Genomic DNA, 14,425 nt, shown 5'->3' with positions numbered 1-14,425 from the left:
TTTCCAGTATGTTACTTCCGGGTGGTCACGTGGGGAGCGGCGTCTGCCGGCCGCGCTTCCGTCGGGCGGGAGGATGGTAGGCGGCCCCCGCTCCCAGGACGGACCCCCCCCCGCTCCCGGGACGGTTCCCCCCCCCCCCCCCGTGTCCCCCGTACACGTCCCCGGGCTCCCAGGCCGGCCCCGTCCTCCCCGTCCTCCGGCTCGAACCCCCCCGCTCTAGGGACGGTTCCCCCCCCGCGTCCCGTCCCCGGGCTCCCAGGCCGGCCCCGGCCCCGGCCCCCCCCCGGCGTCCTCCGCCTCGGACCCCCCCTCCCTTCCTCCCTCGCGTCCCCCCCCATCGGGACAGTTCTCCCCCCGCGTCCCCGGGTTCCCGGGCCGGACCCCCCCCGCTCCCGGGCCTGCAGCCCCCCCGCTCCCTGTTCCTTTGCGAGGAGACGGGCCCCGGCCCTCCTCCCCAGCCGAGGCACTGCCGGCAGATGTCCTCCCCCCGTCTTGTTCCTGACAGCGGCGGCCGCCCCTGGCTGCGCTTGGTCGCCTCTCGATGCAGGTGCCAGGAGCATCTGGGTGGGGAAAGCAGCGTCTCCAGGAGCTCCTGCTGCAGGTGGGGCTCCTGCTGGGGCCAGTGGTCGGGGAACTGCTGCCCCTTCTCTTTCTCTCCCGGAGGCCGCGGTTGTCCGCTCCTCCCCGGGGTTGTCGTGGGCTGCCTTTGCCACAGACTTGCCTGGGCTGTCTCCGTTCAGCCCCGTTCTCCCTCCTGGTGTGGGCGACCTGGGACTGGTGGACGTTTACTGGCTTTGAACAGGAGCTGCTGTGGGTGAAGCTTAAGATGCTTGAAAAACGTGAAACAGCCAGAGAACAACATCAAGGTGATTGAGCCAGAAGGTGCTTCCTGCGGCAGGGAAGAGACAGCCAAGCATTTCTGGGTGAGGAAGGGTCCCCTCTGAGTTGTCCTCAGCAGACCAGATTGCTGATACGTACCGCAGGGTCCGTACGCGTATCCAAAATCACGGTATGGCCATGGGGAAGGGTTGTGTGCGTGCAAGGCTGCACATCTGGGAAGCTTCATATCGCAAGAGCTGTAAGACACCGCTGTGTTCTCTTAGGTGGAGGATGGTCAAGTGACCAGCGCTGCAGAAGAGGAAGGGACAGAGAAAGAGAGAGGCACCTGAACTGGAAAATTCTGTGGGCAGCGCTGAAAGCAGGAGCTGCGGTGAGTCCCAGGCTTTGGGGCCGTGTCCCACTCGTCAGGAGCCTCCGTTGGCTGCAGTCTTCACAGACCTTCACGAAAGAAGGACGCTTTAGATTGCCACCTAGCTTTACGCCAGAAGTTTTTTTCCTGTCTTGGCAGAATGCCAGCTGCCAGCGTTTCTCCGTGGTCGCCCTTCCTTCTGCCGTGATGGTACAGGACAGACAGAAAGAATGCGGAGTGCTCTGCGAGTACGAGGTGCGTCTGCGATGCGTGTCTGCTTTTTTCCTGAGGTACTTGTAGTGTGGACTCTGAAGTTAACGGGAAGGATGTGCCAGCACTCCTCCTATAGTTTTTCTGTGAAATATTTTAACAAAATCCTTGTCGCTTCCCGCTGTCAGGAAAGAGGGGAGGGTAAGTGACTTCAGATTTGTAAATTCTCAGCGGCACGGACTAAGGTGAGATAAATCTCAAGGTCCATACAGAAACATTTATTAGCTTACCAAAATGGTTAGTATAGATCTTAACAAGCCCACGATAATTGGTTAGGTATATAAAAAATTATGGCAGGTGTTGGGGTGTACATTGTGTTAGTTAACACCAGGTGTAGGACAACTTACGGCAAGCGGTGCTTAAGGTCGTACTTAAGGTCATCACTTCACAGCTCTAACTGTTACTTAACAATTCCAAGAGAAAAGAGAAACTGAGGGACAGAGAGAGGAAAAGACAGAGAAAAAGACAGAGATAAAGAGATCGCGGGTCCTGGTTCCAGCGTCTTTTTCAGGGATTCTTCCCAGGCATAATCTTCTTCTTTCTTGGGAAGAATCTTCCCAGGCACTATCTCTTTCTTTTGTTTCTTTTTTGTTCCCTCGGGGCACTTGTTTTCCCCTTTTACGTTTGCTGAATCAGCACGGTCCGCCCTCCTTGCTGAGGACGGGCTCAGCTCAGGTTTCTCCCTTCTCCCCGGTGACGTGTGCCATGATTTGGGTGGAGAGACGAGTGCCATGGTCACACATGTTTAGCGTGATCTCTGTAATCTTCATTAGCACATGCAGGGCGTGCGCTTTCACGTGCGTTTCGCGGATAATGAAGCAAAGGTCACTCATGGGACACAACGGCCTCGAGAACTGAGAACGAGCGAGCTCACGGCACGAGTGGCAGAACCGACCTGTCTTCACAAGACAGTTCTCCCACACTTTCAGCCGCCAGAAGTGTGAGCCTCATCAGCTGTTTGAAGGCCAGGCCTGCGTTATTTATTTCCTTGCGAGTGTTTGAGGCGTTCCACTGAAGGCTTGGAGGGGCTCCTGCCCCTCGGCAGGGAATTTACAGTCCGTCCCTCACAATCCTAAAACCAAAATAAAGTCTGTCCTGGAGCACGTTACGCCTCTGCAAAGCTTACTTCCCTCCATTTATTTTTCTCTTCCTGAAAGCATATTCTTCTCTTTCTGGGTGCTCACTGTCAAACGATACTGTGAAAATAATTCTGTACTAGAAGAGGGAAGGAACTGTTTGTAAGAGTTCACATGTCCAGAAGAAGCAGGCTTTGCTTTCACGATAAAAACTTTATGCTTTCTCAGTCAATAAGTCTTTAAAATATTCACAGCGGTACTCGAAAACCTCACTGAGATACTGGCATCTGTCCTAAAGGCGATTGAGGTCAAAGAGGAGACATGGACAAAACGGGACAAACGGGCATCGCCTCTCTGCGTTCTCCAGGCTTTGCCGTGAAGCATCAGCAGCGTTTAACTCGTGACGGCGAATCCTGTGGTTTTGGTTGTGGTTTTGGTGAGTTACGGCTTCAACAATGTCCTTTTTCTGTAACCTCGGGAGGAAGTTCATTTCCTTCCGCAGGCCCAAGTGCCGCGCGTCTCCCCCCAGTTGCTGGCATCGCCGGCCTTTGGGTTCTCGGTTGGAACAGTCGAGATACCATAAAAACGCGTTCCTCTGCGCCTTCAGCACAGCCAAAAGCATTCGCGAATCTGCCGGTCCTTTTTGGTAGCCCTACGGATCGCGGCGCCGGCGATTTGATTCCCCGCCCCCAAAAGTAAAACCATTTGGAGGAGTTTTTTCTCTCACCGATTTTTCTATGTTAAATGAAGCTAAAAAAAAAAAAGTGAGAGTTGTATAATCGACAAACTGACTTGCGTAGTTTCAACTGCAGCCGCCTAAACGGCTGTAGTGTACAATTTATGAGGTGTCCCTGGGCAGTTAGGTATTTGTTTGAAATGTTTAAAAGGAGAGACAACTGAATGTTACGCGGTTTTCCCCCCGTTTTTTTGGCAGAGTGCTCTGAAGTACTTTACTTCTGTCTGGCTTTCAGTGCCGCCTTTTCCCGGCAGCCAGTAGTGTCTCTCTCGGGCAGCGCCGCTGCCCCGATGTCCCTCCTCCTCCTCGTGTAGCACACAAAAAACCCCCCGTGGTCAAATCATAGCTGTGTATTTTGGAGACGGATAGTTTAGTAGTATCCGTTCACAGCTGTGCAAGTTAAATTAGCGCCGAAGGAAAGCCAAGTACTTTCACAGGGTAAGTATTTTCACTGGGTGGATGTAAACTTCATGCACACCTTCTCAGTGAAAGGGAAAGGGCCAGGTGTTTCCCAGCACCAGCCGGAGTGTTCGCCCTTATGCTAAGAACGTGTTCAAAATGGCACGGATTAGTCTTAATCCTGACTTTGAAGAGTTCAGATGGCGCTGGCTTTTGAAGGCTGTGCTGTATTTCGAGCTGAGCTGTTTCCCCAGCTCCTGTCCCGTCCCTCCGTCTGACGGAACTCCTCTGCTCTCTTCTGTGCTGTTTTTTTGGGATGCTGAGCTATAATTGGGGATTTTTGTTTTCCAGGTGCCTCGTCGTAGGCGTCTCGTGCTGCTCGAGAGATGCCCCAGCCCAGGTTTGCAGCCGGTGGCGGAGCCCCCCTGAGGAGAAGGGGCCAGCGTTTTGATCTGGGCGTTTTGGGCCTTTTTTTGGGGTGAATAGAAGGGTGTCTGTGTGTGTGTCTTGGGGGGTGATGGTGTCATTTGGGGCACCCCGATGTCACTGGGGCAGCGATGATGCAGCAGAGGAGCAGGTGAGTGGGAGATGGGGGGGGGTTACGTGGAGTTGCCCCCCCAAAAGAAGTGGGTCGCGGCCCCAGAATGTCTGAAAATTCTTGGGATGCATTAAAAAATGTGAAAACCTGCAACTATGGGCAGGAGGCGTTGAAATAGGGAATGAGAAATATACATATATATAAATTATGTATGTAAAAGTTCAAAATAAAAACCTCTGTCTCTAAGGATTCTGTGATTCTGTGCTATATGAAAGATCCTAGAATATAAAAATACTTAGATGCGTTTATAAAAAGATATTAGTGTCAAACTAGGTGTGTAGGCAGACAGCCTAAATAGATATTCGGTATCAAAAGCGTTAACGTAGGAAACGGGCAACGTAAATTCCCTAAACGCACAGATGTGTGTCAATACCGGGGCGGGTGCTGCCGCCTGGCGGCTGAAGGCGCGTCCTGCAGGTGGGGGGTGGCGCATGCGCAGTGCCCGCGCCTCCCGGCCCCCCTCGGCCCCCGCCGCCGGCGCCGCGTGGGTTCCGCAGCTCGTGCGCAGGGGCGGCTTCGCGGAGGCCCGTCCGGCCGCAGTCTCAAGAGAGCGGCGGCCGGAGGGCGAACCAGGACCGCCGGGACTCTGGCGAGCTCCGCGCCACCTGGAGCGGCGTCGGTGCCGCCCGCCCGGCCTCCAGAGCGGCCATCGGCCCCTCCGCATCGGCTCTTACGCGTTACCGCGGCCCCGTCAGTGCCCGGCAGTTTTCCGGGTTTCCATCTACGTGACCCCGTGGTCCTGCAGGACCCCGGAAGTGCCCCCTCAGTCCTCCGACGCGCGTCTCCGTGACCCCGCGGTCCTCCAGGAGCCCGGAAGTGTCCCCTCAGTCCTCCGACGCGCGTCTCCGTGGCACTTCGGTCCTCCAGGAGCCCGGAAGTGCCCCCTCAGTCCTGCGACGCGCGTCTCTATGGCACTTCGGTCCTCCAGGATCCTGGAAGTTCCCCCTCAGTCCTCCGACGCGCGTCTCCGTGGCACTTCGGTCCTCCACGACCCCGGAAGTGCCCCCTCAGTCCTCCGACGCGCGTCTCTATGGCACTTTAGTCCTCCAGGAGCCCGTAAATGCTCATAAGTCTTCTGGAAATCATATGCTTCCAACACTCTTCCAAAACGATAAAACACGATTATCAGTTAACCACAAAAATATCTGAAGATCGCAAAAATAATGCAACCCCTGCAGAGCTCTCTTCTCCACAGCAACAACTGGACAGAAATCATACAAAAGCGGTAAGAGAATCACCAGAGGTTGGTCCCAAATGGAAATAAAAAGGGGAGGTGCTTCGCCTGCTGGGAACTTAAGGCAGGAGAAGCGAAGCTGCTGCTCCCGCTGCTGCCCGCCTTCACGTCTTCTGGGGGTTGGCCCCGCCCCTTTCCCAGGGGATTGTGGGAAGGGCGGTGGGCGGGGCCTGAGGGCGGTGGGCGGGGCCCGGGGTACATGAGCCCCAGCCCGGGCTCAGGAGCTCATTCTGCTGCTGGGCCCCGTGGGGTGGGTGCTCTGCTGGTCCCTCGCTTTGCTGCAGCTTTGGGACAGGCTCAGCTGTTTGGGCAGGCGTGTTTCGGCATTTAGGGAGGCAGAGGTGAGAAGGCTGAGCTGAGACCTTCGGGAGCAGTAAACATCCAGCTGCCTGTATGGTAGAAAGTTGACTGGTATGCTCCTTTTTTTTTCGGGTCATAACTTTGTGATGAGTGTTTAGGGGGTGCCCAGATGGTTTAATAGTATGCTTTTCTTTGTTCTAGGAGCACTGCATCTTCCTAGAATTTCTGACTTTATTGAAGATAGAACTGTGGGTTTTTCACCAGTTTTGCAGTATGCTGTGTAAATTGCTGATATTGTTTCTCTTAATTGGGTTGATGATGAGATTATCTTATGGGGGTTAGGGTGAGCGTTTTGTATGCATCTGCATATATGGCACTAGCATTTCTCAAGAAAGCAGCAGGGATGTAAGGCATAGCGTCGTTCAGGGTATGGCATGGCTCATCACCTTTCCCCGTTGCCCATGGAGTGCCACGGCGTCCCTAGAGTTTTTGCAGCGGGCAGCAGGCCCCTCATAGATTGTGTCAGGACATTATTTGTTTTGTGGGTCTGATGCAGAGCCCAGAGTCTGTGGGAAGACAGAAGATAGGAGGTGCCTGCCAAACGCAGGGCACAGCTCAGAAGAGCTGCTCCTGAGAAGCAGCCGGCGTAGGGGGTTCAGGGTTGCAAATACAGGATGGGAGCTGTCAGGAAGAAGTGAGGCTCCTTCCCTGACGGTTGAGGAGAAGAGAAGGGGTTTCTAAAGTTTTGGCGCTGGGGGCTGGCTAGGAAAAGGAGGTGGGTTCATCAGTCTCTGTCATATCGGTTTTGCATTTGGATTTGGGTGTCGACAGGGTCTGGTCTGTTCTAGTCTCTTGCATTTGAGGTGAGCTGGACAGTGTGGAGGAGGAGCACGGGACTGGTGATTTTGCAGAAATGCAATGGTAATTTTGTGTCTGTTGGTATCTTAGGTGCCATAAATAATTGTTGCTGCAGCCTCCGACTGGAATCGACGTGAAGCAGGTGAGTGGATTGCCATGGCACCTCTGAGGATGAGGGTGTTGTGGAAGAGGTTGGCATCTACTGTCATGGTGGTCACTGCTGGAGCTGTGATTTCTTTTTGTTTTGCTGATGAAGAGGAACATGGTGACTGCAGGAACACATCAGTTAGCTGTTTGTTGTGGTTTTTTTTGTCAAGGATGAATTCAGACCACTGGCCCTCTGAAAGCGAAGTAGAGGGACAGGTGCTGGAGGGGGGCCAAGGTTGACAGTTTCAGGGAGGAGTTTTAAAGTCAGGCTAGAGCAGAGGGCTATGCGGGAGCAGTCTCCTCTGAGTAGGTAAAGGGAGTGGGTTACTTTTCAGCACAAAGCTAGTGTGTGCTGGGCAGGGCAGTTCTGGCCTGTGTCTTCGGTTGTGTAGCTTGTGTGCTCTGTCTTCTGTGTCTTGGACTTTCAGACGGCAGGACTTACAGACGGCAGTCTGTAGTGAATATGAGGATCTGTCTAGACCCAGGCAAAGGTTGCTCAGTCGTCTCGAATTGATTAGCTTTCGAGAGGCTGTGTGGACGGGTGTTTCATTAGCGGGCGCTGGCATAAGCGGAGACAAGTTGGAGAGGGTGTTCGTGGCCAGTGAAGGGGACAGTATCTCAAAGATGGTAAACCTGCATTGTGTGGGGTGTAATGTTTGCAGGCGTCTCTTCTTTGGATGACAGGCTGTAGTTGGACTTATGTGAACAGGGTTCCTAAGTAGAAACAAGACCTTTGGAATTAAGCTACTGCTCTGCATTAGGGTAATGTTTGATGTTGGTGTGTTGCTTTTTTTTCAGATGCAGAGAGATGAGGTGGCCAGGGATACAGAGGGGAGCTGATGGGGGCGCAGGACAAAGGTGGCTGAGCCCGAGGTCTTAAAGGGAAGATGTGACCGGCGGCTCCATGAATACATTTGGCCACTTCTTCTTTTTTTCATGTGAATGTGAGGTTACGTAGCCATGTGTGGAAGTGCTGGTCTGAGGTACAACAGAACTGGTGTTGTTTGCAGTCACTTTACTTTTCAGGTAAGTCTCTTCCAATGAAGTGAACTCTCTGAAAATAATGACGTATTTTTCAGGTAGTATCTGCCTTCAGAGCACCAAGAACTTATATTTACACTTAATGCGAAGGGATGCCGTGCAGAGAGGCTCTTGCTTATACTTATTCCTACAACAGCACAGCCCAGCTAACTTTTATATATCTGCCCTGTTGGAGGGTTGGAAGCAGAAAAGCGTAGAGGGGTTGCACCCATGGTGAAGAGTAGACGGGACCGGTGACCCGAATCTGACTGATGGGGTATTCCATCCCATCCTCATCACGCTCAGTATAAAAGCGGAGGGATCAAAGGGGTCGGTACCTGTTGTCTGGCCTCTGAAGACTCCTCTGTCTGTTCATTGTCCTTTGACCTCGATCCGTGCATTTATGCAACCAGGACCGGAGTCTGGTTCCGGTCTGTCACGGAGTCTGGTTCCAGTCTGTCACGGAGTCTGGTTCCGGACTTTGCCAGTGAAGCAGCGGTCATCCTGGGAGCTCTGTATCGGGTTGTGTATGTCCTGTATATATTTAATTGTTTTCTTGTTACTGTTGTCTTTTCTCAGTATTATTTTGCTGTTAAGATTTCATTACAGTTCAGTTTATCTTTCAGTCCCTAAGTCTCTCTCTCTTGTTCTTTTCTGCCTCAGGAGAGAAGTTAAAAGGGAGCACGTGTCACTTGTTTTACTGCATGGCCTAAGGCACAACAGCAATGATGACAGACAGGGCACTGGAGCAGACTCGGCCGAGGAGAGCGGCGGCCCCAAGCCTCGGTTCTTTCTCAGCCACTGCATTACAGGCGGCGCACAAGCCTCTGCTTGCACTCTGTCTGTCGGTCCGATCCAGAACACAGTTCTGGCAGAAGTTGGATAATATGCGTCGTCTTGCTAGAAATGCTGTATGACTCGTTGTGGGGTTTCTTTTACAAGGAAACTAAAGCACATTGAGTCTTGATAAAAATATTGTTATTGTGCTTCATGATCTTCTGGCCTATTTAGGTTAGGATGATGTCTTTCTCTTTATGTCTACACCCTGCAAAAGTTTAATTAAGTTTACTTACCTACCGGGCCCTGTTGCTGACACAGTTGATGTAGTTGTAATAAAAGAGCACATATTGTCCGTTCCTCTAAGGGTGGCTTTCTCCGTTTTGGTGTTTTGCATGCTGTACTTCTCAGGCCTGTGAGGAAAGGAGCAGCTTTTCCTCTGGCAGGCTCTATGCCTTGTGGAGGTCAGCCAGGCCCTTTCCCAGGTGCTGGTGGGAACGGGGGTGGGCGGGGCCCGGGGTATATAACCCACAGCCTCTGCTGGGGCAGCTCATTCTGCTGCTGGGCTTCTCCAGGGTCAGAGCTCTGCCTGTCCTTCAGTCGATTGCAGCTTTGGAGGCGGCTCAGCTCCTTGGGTGGAGATGTTATCCCATTTAGAGAATAGCAGGTAAGAAGCTGGAGGTGGCAAGACCTTCAGGACCAGGTGAGGTTTGGCAGCGTGTATAGTAGAGAGCGGCCTCATGTGCCGGTTCTCTTCCTTGTGGTTTTTGAGGTGAGTCGCGTGGTAATGAGTCTTAGGGGGCGGTGAGATAGTTTAAGGGTATGGTTTTCTCTCTTCCAGGCATGGCGCATTTTCCTGGAATCCCTGACTGTATTGAAGACGGAACTTTCTTGTTTGTGTAGTTTTTTTTTTTCCCCACTAGCTTTGCTGTATCCCAGGTAAGATGCCAATAGAATTTTCTCAATCGGGCAGATGATGAGATTACTTTGCAGGGACTGGGTGAGCACCTTGTCTGCAGCTGTAGATGGAGTTTCCACATTTCTCAGGAAAGCAGCAGGGCCATAAAGCATAACGTATTTCAGGATGTGGGGTGCCTTGTCACCTTCCCCCACCGTGCTCAGGGTTTTGCCGTGTCCCTGGAGCCTTTGCGGCTTGTGGCAGGCCCCTGGTATAGGTCAGATCAGGGCTTCACTGACTCTGTGGGTCTGCAGCAGAGCCCAGAGTCCGTGGGAAGACAGAAGATAGGAGGTGGTGGTGGGACGCAGGGAGAGGCTGGGAAGAGTGGCTCTTGAGAAGCGTCCAACGCCGGGTGTTCGGGCTGGCAAATAAAGGGTGGGATCTATGGGGAAGAAGTGGGGCTCCTTCCCTGGCAGCTCAGGGAGAAGAGAAGGGGTTTCTAAAGTTTTGGCACTGGGGGAGGGCTAGAAAAGGGAGCCGGGTTCATGAGTCCTTCTTGGATAGGGTTTGCAGATGGGTTCGGGTGTCGTCGGAGCCTGGTGTGCTCTAGGCTCTCGCATTTGAGGCGAGCCAGATAGTATCGAGGAGGAGCACGGGACTGGTGGTTTGGCAGTAGCGCAGTGGTAATGCTGTGTTTCTTGGTATCTTAGGTGCCGTGAATAACTGTTGCCGCAGCGTCAGACTCTGGAATTGGCGCTGAGCGGGCGAGCAGAACGCCACGGCATTCGGGAGGCTGAGGGTGTCGTCGAAGAGGTTGGCATCTCCTCTCAGGATGCTTATTGCTGGTGCCGTGGCGGCCTCTGGGATTATGTTTTATTTTCCTTTTGCAGAGGAAGAGGAGGAACCTGGTGACTGCGGAAATGTATCGGATGGCTGGTTTTTGCGGACCGCATCGAAGAAGGATTCAGATGCCTGGCCCTCCAAAAGCTAAGTTGACAGTCAGGCGCCGGAGAGGGGCCGAGGTGGACAATTGCAAAATGGGGTCTTTGACGTTAGCGTAGTGGCGAGGGCTGTCCCGGGGCACAGTCGTATTTAGGAAGGTAAAGGATGTTGCTTACTGTTCAGTGTGACGCTAGCGTGTCCCGGGCAGGGCAGTTCCAGCCTGTGCGTGTTGTCATGTCGTTCATGTGGTCTGTGTTGTGTATCTTCGCCCCTTCTTGGGTCTCGAGGTCATCTTTGAGCTCCAGGAGCACGACGTGGGGCCCTGGGCGTCATCCTTAGGGTCTCGAATGCTTGGGCCTGTGGGCGTAGCACCATTCATCTGATGCTCTTCTTGCGTTAGCATCTTAAAGCGTGCATCAATCTTGCCTCTCGGAAGTTTCTGGACGGCCCGCTTCCATGTCTGGGAGTTCTTCCCTGCGTCGTTACGTTCTTAGGTCTTGAAGCCAGACTTCCTGCATGTCCATCTTAGCGGGCTCAACAGTCCATTCTTATTACGTACCATCACGTTCTACAGTTTGCTTCAGGGGGTTCCGTAGAGCGTCTTCATGTTGACATCATCACGATCCCACAGATTTTCTTGCACGACGGTGACTTTGGTCCCCGTGTCATCTTTCTTGCTGAGAGTTTTCTCTCATCTTTGAGGCGTGTCGTTCGTAGCGTTCCGTGTAGTGTCTGTCCGTAACCGTGAGTGTTTGGCTCGGGGCTGCCCTGCCTGGGCACGTAGTGTCCAGGGTGGGCGGAATCCTGTGGAGAGTCTATATGCAGTACATGAATCCCAGTAGATCGGGGCAAAGGTGTTAGAGTTATCTCAGGGTAGCCATTGGGAGGCTGTGTAGACACCTCTTCTGTTTTGTTTGGGAAGAGCAGAGGCATGTTGGGAAGGCAATACAGCAGCAGTGAAGAAGAGTTCATGTGGAAGAGGGTACAGCTGGTTTTGGTGCGGATTTTTTTTTTGTAATTTTCTTTGTGTACGGTTGTATTTGGACCTTAGATGGTATTTGTAAAAAGGTGCAAGACTTTTTGTTGTTATGACTCTATTGCTCTGCCTCAGGGTGATTTCTCTGATGTCGTTCTTGCAGATGCAACAGGACAAGCTTGGCGGGGCAGCGTAGGAGAGGAGAGCAATGTAAGAAGGTGAGTCAGCACGTGGTATTAGAGAGAAGATGTGGCTCTGAGTACTGTATGTATTGGTTCTTTCCAATTTGAAGTTTTGAAGCAATGAATGACATGGGATGTGGGGATGGGGATGAGTCAGTCACTTCAGCCCACCCGCCGCTGCTGACCTTATCACATCTGCCTCAGAGGGAGCAACTTTCAAGTTTTAAAGCAACCCATGTCTGTTGGGTTTTATGGGTGGTTTGCGAGCCTTCAGGTTGCACGCCTCGGGGGAGGATGGGCGGGCAAGGTGAGGGAGTGGGAGATGGGGAATTTGGTAGGGTTTTGGGCAGTATCTCGGCGTGTGTTTCTTCGGTTGGTGTGACATGCAGGGTCAGAGGGGCGATACTGCACGCCCACTGAGTAGTCCCAGCAAGTGAGGCGGTTGTGGACACGTTGGTGTCTAATAGCCCAGTGCTACATTGCAGCTCAGGGGAGTGTTTGTCTTTGGTTTTGCAGGTGCCGCAGGCATCCGGAGCCGGACGAGCGTTGGAGGTGAGCTGGGTAGCAGAGAGGTAGCGCATGGGGGTGGTGGTTTCCCGTAAGCTCAACAGTAATATTGTGTGTCTTAGGTGTTTTAGGTGCCAGAACCAGAGTATGCCACAAAGTCCAAACCTGGAATCCATGCGGAGCAGGTGAGCAGAAGGGTATGGCGCGTGTGATGCGGGGGATATTGCAGTACAACTTAGTGTTGACGGACGCGATGGTGCCTGATGGCACCATTTTGTGCAAATCGGGATTACGTTGCTCAGTAACTTCCTTGACTGCCATTTGAGATGGTCTTGTGTCATACGCTTAAGAACTTGGTTCCGTACTATGTTCTTGTATATTTGAAATAGTATTGCTCCACCTCACTCAGTATCGGTTTTGCATCGTGTTGCCCCGTCACGCTCTTGATTGCTCTGTGATCTATTCTGGCATCGTACCACACCGTGTTGCGTGTTTTTTTTTTTTTTTTTAATCGGTTGTTCTTTGACTGTGTAATGCCTTGTACCGCCCTCTATTGCGTTATGTCTCGTGTTATATTGCCCCGTCGTAGCCTTGACTGCCTTCTGATCTGTTCGGGCCTCATACCACGCTGTATTGCGGGTTTTTTAATCGGTTGTTCTTCATCTGGCTTTCTAATGCCTTGTACCGCCCTGTATTGTGTAACATCTTGCATTATATTGCCCCGTCATAGTCTCGACTGCCTTCTGATCTACTCTGGCATCGCACCGCACTGTATTGTGTGGTTTTTAATGGGTTCTTCTTTATTTGACTGTGTAATGCCTTGTACTGCCGTGTATTGTGTTACTTCTCATGTTATAGTGTGCTGTCGTTGTCTTGACTGCCTTCTGATCTTTTCTGGTATTACAGTTGAACGTATGCTGGGTTTCTTAATCGGTTGTTCTTCGTTTGGCTGCATGTTGCCTTGTTACCACCTGGTATGGTGTTGTGTCTTGCATTGTATTGCCCTGTCACTGTCTCGACGGTCATTTTACACGTTCCGTCCTAGGACCGCGCTGTATTGTGAATTCTTTCATGGGTTGTTGTTTCCTTGACTGTGTCGCCTGGTAGGGCCCCGTATCGCGTTACGTCTTGCCTTGTATTGCTCTGTCATTGTGGTGACCGACATCTGATATATTCTACCGTTGTATGGCACTGTACCGTCAATTCTTCCATTGTCTGCTCTGCATTTGATTGTATGTTGCCTTGTACTGCCCTGTGTAAGGTTAGATCTTGCATGGTGTTGCCCTGTCGTTGTCTTGCCAGTTATTTTAGAGTCTCTGGCACAGTATTGTGCAATTTTTAACCGGTTGTTCTGTATTTGACTGCTGTTGCGATGTCACCCCCCTTTTTCCTCCAGGCTGCTGCTCGAGCTATAACGACCAGCAGGAGTCGCTACGAGTGGCACTTGAACTTTGTGGGATGGCTGGCACCAGAGTCAAGACACTGTGAGTCAGTTAGCTTGCTATAGACCTAGCGGACAGACCAAGAGCCCTTGGAGCTTTCTTGCAAGGCAGCGGCCTGTTTGCCAGCATTTCCCGGGGACACTCACTTAAGGTTCTGCTCCTGGAGGCTGAGAGAAGCCTTGCCGCAACAGATTCTGGGTAAGTGACTAACAGCATGCCAGACTTTGCCATCTTAGCTGAGCGATACAAAGGGTTTGATCACGCAGATATGATCCTTTAGAGGTGAACCGTTGCCCAAGTCCGGGGCTAGGAATTGGATCCAGCCGCACCTAGACTCCTCTCCGAGAAGGAGTTTAGAAAGCAAGGGGGTCCTCTCCGAGCTAGGAATTGGATCCAGCCGCACCTAGACTCCTCTCTGAGAAGGAGTTTAGAAAGCAAGGGGGTCCTTTCCGAGCCTCGTGACTCAACGGGAGGGTCTCCCTGACAGCTCGTCTGACCCTGGCCCCTAGGCAGGAAATAATCCAGGGTACGTGGCCACGGAACCTGATAAAGCGCCGTCACGTGCACTGCTGCCTTTGGAGAATCACTGTGTTGATGTTTCTGAATGTTTCTCTACTTTTCTCTTAGGAGTGAAGTTAATGGCTCCACCCGCCACAACTGCATATTGCCTTGTCCGGCCCCGTGTTGGGTTACGTCTTGCCTTGTATTGCCCTGTCGTTGTCATGATTGCCACCTGACCCATGGTGTCATAGTAGTGCACTGCATTGTGAATTTTTTGACTGTCTGTTATTTATTTGACTGAGTATTGGCTGGCAGTGGCCTGTATTGTGTTATCTTGCACCGTATTGCCCTGTATTTGCCGTGACTGCCCTCT

General features: G+C 52.3%; 1 long non-coding RNA gene across 1 annotated transcript; it reads left to right on the top strand.

Annotated features, from left to right (window-relative positions):
- Positions 1-684: 684 nt before the first annotated feature.
- LOC134526972 (uncharacterized) lies at positions 685-1,412 on the top strand. Its single transcript, XR_010074060.1, has 3 exons — positions 685-1,009; positions 1,104-1,210; positions 1,349-1,412. It is a non-coding gene; the product is annotated as an uncharacterized LOC134526972 (long non-coding RNA).
- Positions 1,413-14,425: the final 13,013 nt, after the last annotated feature.

The sequence above is a fragment of the Chroicocephalus ridibundus genome, chromosome 24 (genome assembly GCF_963924245.1).
Source record: "Chroicocephalus ridibundus chromosome 24, bChrRid1.1, whole genome shotgun sequence".
NCBI lineage: Eukaryota > Metazoa > Chordata > Aves > Charadriiformes > Laridae > Chroicocephalus > Chroicocephalus ridibundus.
Note: the sequence above shows the minus strand (reverse complement) of the source record. Positions and strands in the feature narration are given on the sequence as shown.